The sequence below is a fragment of the Pteropus alecto genome, unplaced genomic scaffold, assembly GCF_000325575.1.
Source record: "Pteropus alecto unplaced genomic scaffold, ASM32557v1 scaffold8, whole genome shotgun sequence".
Lineage (NCBI taxonomy): Eukaryota > Metazoa > Chordata > Mammalia > Chiroptera > Pteropodidae > Pteropus > Pteropus alecto.
Genome location: NW_006494609.1, coordinates 14834173 through 14837363, shown reverse-complemented (window position 1 = coordinate 14837363; position 3191 = coordinate 14834173).

Below are 3191 nucleotides of genomic sequence, written 5' to 3'. Positions count from 1 at the left end.
CCCTGACTTCAGCACCTCAGTGTAACCTTGATTGTTTCTGGCCTCAGCTATTGTATCGACCTGTGCCTTGGCTTTGCTCTCTTCCACTTGAATTCTTTTCTAGTTCACCTTTCACGCTGCTGCTGGTGGTCCTTTAAGGTACAGAACTAATTATCTTAATCCTCTGCCTAAAATCTTTCTTTGGCTCCCCTTTGCCTTTATAACAAAATAGATGCTTTTCAAATCAAACACAGGCTCTGATAAATCGGTTCCTGCCTGGGGTCTCGCCATGCCCCCTCTCCCTTTCCTTCGCCTGCATTGCCTGCCTACACTAATTGCAGATTCCCAGATGTGCCACGTTCTCTGTCTTCTTGGTGCTTCTCTGTGCGTTTTCTTCTGATGTGCAGCCTTTTTTCCTGCCCTGCCGCCCATCAGCGCCTAACTTCCCCAAACCTTCAGTTATGATGAGATGCTCTCTCGCGCTCTCCTGGTCTCTGTCCCTCACACTGGCTTCTTCACCTGCCTGAGTGCCTCCTCCGGACCCCGTGTGGCATCTCAGAGCGTGTCCGCTCCAGTCTCGCCACTGCTTTGCACAATACCAGATGCAAATCAGCATTCAGAATGCCTGTGCAGTAAGTAGACTGACTGTCATTACACGTGGAGTATGATGATTACATAAAACCTACGAAATAGGTACGGAGAAGAAAAACGTATTATCAGAGCAGTAGGCACCAGAATTCCTGGTGTGGAGGGATCTGCCGGAGGGACATCGCCCTGAAGTCAAGCTCACTTAGGGATGTGCGTGTAGCAGCTGGGCCGAGAGGGCAGAAGGCTGCGAAGCTGCTTGACAAGGGGATGGTTTTGTTGTTTTTGTTCGTAATAGGGAAGGAGAGAGAGAATAGGAGAAAAGTCAGAAAAATCATGCGAGGCCAGGGGATAGGTGACATCCCTCCCCCCAGCATGGCAGGTGGAGAGATTAAGAATGACCCTAGTGCCAGTTCCCTTCTCCGAGGACTTGATCGAAACCATGGAGACAGAGGCGGCTTTGGACTCGCGCAGGCTCTGTGGGCTTTGAGTTCGTTTAAGTTGTGAGGAGCTGGCAACCCCAGCTAATAACTAGGGAACATGCACAAGAAAAGACAGGAAATGAATGCACAGAATGAGGGTAGCTAGTATTAGGATGATGGGGTTACAGTTGACTCCACCCTGGAGACTTTCTCTGTTATAGGTCATAATAAAAGAAAAGTTTCGAAAGAAGAAAATTGTCTACAATATCGTGCTCTTATTTTTTCACACCAGTACTTGAAAATTAGAGGTTAATGTAAAAGGGACGGTGAAACTAATTATTGAGGAATAGGGAATTTGGGTCAAGACCGAAACTCCTTTCTTTATCCAAAACAGGAACTTTTTAATTAACTCGTTAGGCTTTGTTTCCCTCTTTTTTTCATTGTCTTTTTTTTATGTTTGTTTTGACTCGATGAACTAATGTCTCAAAGAGAAAAAAATCTGTCAAGTGCCTGAAATTGGACAAGGTTTTCTGTAGACAGTGTGTAAGTTTTAGAAGTTGATGGCGTTCTGTAGAGCTCACATTTATACTGAATTATAGCTTATTTGTTTCAGCTGCAACAGCTCTTGCCCTACTTCCTATTGCATTCACAACTATATCTCACAGTGTTGCTTTTTATAATTGTTCTCCTTTTCTTGTGACATGAAAAAAAGTCAACGCTTTTGACAAGGTAACAGTATGCTGCTGCAGTGTCTTGTATATACTGCTATTAATTACGTGTTCTTTGATAGTGGCATATAGGATTGAGTACTGGATCATATGCTGTTTGTGTTTTCATGCTCCAATTTCATGCATGGAGCTATAGTTATAATCACAAAAGACTGATGTATAAACCCAAATGACGCTTTACCAACTTACGGTGGGAATAAGGATAAACAAGTACAGGAAACATCTGTGCGTGTGTTTGATTAGTGTATTTTTCCTTTTGAGTAAGTGTGTCAAGTTAAAATCGGGGTTCTCGGTGAGCGTGGAATCAGAAAAGCTCGTGCATTCTCACAGCCAAAGACAGAGGTTTCTGAAGTTACTGATTAGGTTGTCCCCTGGAAAGTGTTAGAAACACCTTACCCAATTTTCATTTAATTTTTAGTTTCTATTTTGTCCAGTCCGTCTTTTGTTGTCCATTCTTCAAATATTTTAGTTCTTCTGAATAAGATAGTTTAAATCTTTCTTTGCTGCTTACAGTGATTTTTGTCTTGCAAGGAGACTTTCATAGATCTCATTTCACACTCAGCTGTCTATTTTAGCCACGCTGATTTCCAAGGTATTTTACTGTTGTTTCAAGGCAGAGCATCTCTGGTCCTCCCTTCAGAGACCATCTGTGTCCATTAGAAAGGCTATAATCTTTTCCCCCGACCCGTCACACCTTAACATGTCTTTATCCTTCTCTCAGTCCTTTCATCCTTCTCTGTACGCCTTTCTGTCCCAGATCCCACTATTTATCACCTCATGAAGGGCCCGCCCCCTCCCATCTTCACTTTCTCCAGCCTATCCTATAGTCCATCTTTCCAATGTCCTTCTCTCTTGTCTATCTGCCTTCTAAGTTGGAAAAAAGTTTCATACGATTCTTTCTCTATTTCTTCCTGTTATATCTCCATTCCTTGAACAGGATTATCTATATCTGTTGCTTTTAAGGATGTTGTTTTGTTTTTCCATCTCGATTCTTCCATCCTCATCTCTCTGCCTAGATGTGAGGATACAGCTGCAGATCAGGAACGGCCTAATGGAGGTGTCGGTCGCGGTGCGGGGGGTGGGCTGGAGGATGTGGGGCTTCCGTGCCCTCTCAGGGAGCACCACCACCCTAGCACCTCTGTGTGTGCAGCAACCCGAAGTTCTCTGTACTACTTTTTAGGGGTTTATGGAGGGCTCATTATGGAGGCAGGATTGAGTAAGTCATTGGCCACTATTCCTTAGCTTAATCTCTAATCCCTCTTCCCTCCCTGATGTGAGAAGGGGAGTGGGTGGGGCTGACAGTCCTAGGTTTTTCTAGCAACCAGCCCCCCATCTTGAAGCTATCTAGGGGCTCCCAGACACCAATCATCTCATTAGCATACGAAAGGTACTCTTACCACTCTGGAGATCCCTAAGCTTTTAGGAGCTGTGTGCCAAGAACCTGGGACAAGGACCAAATATACATGTCCTGTGATAT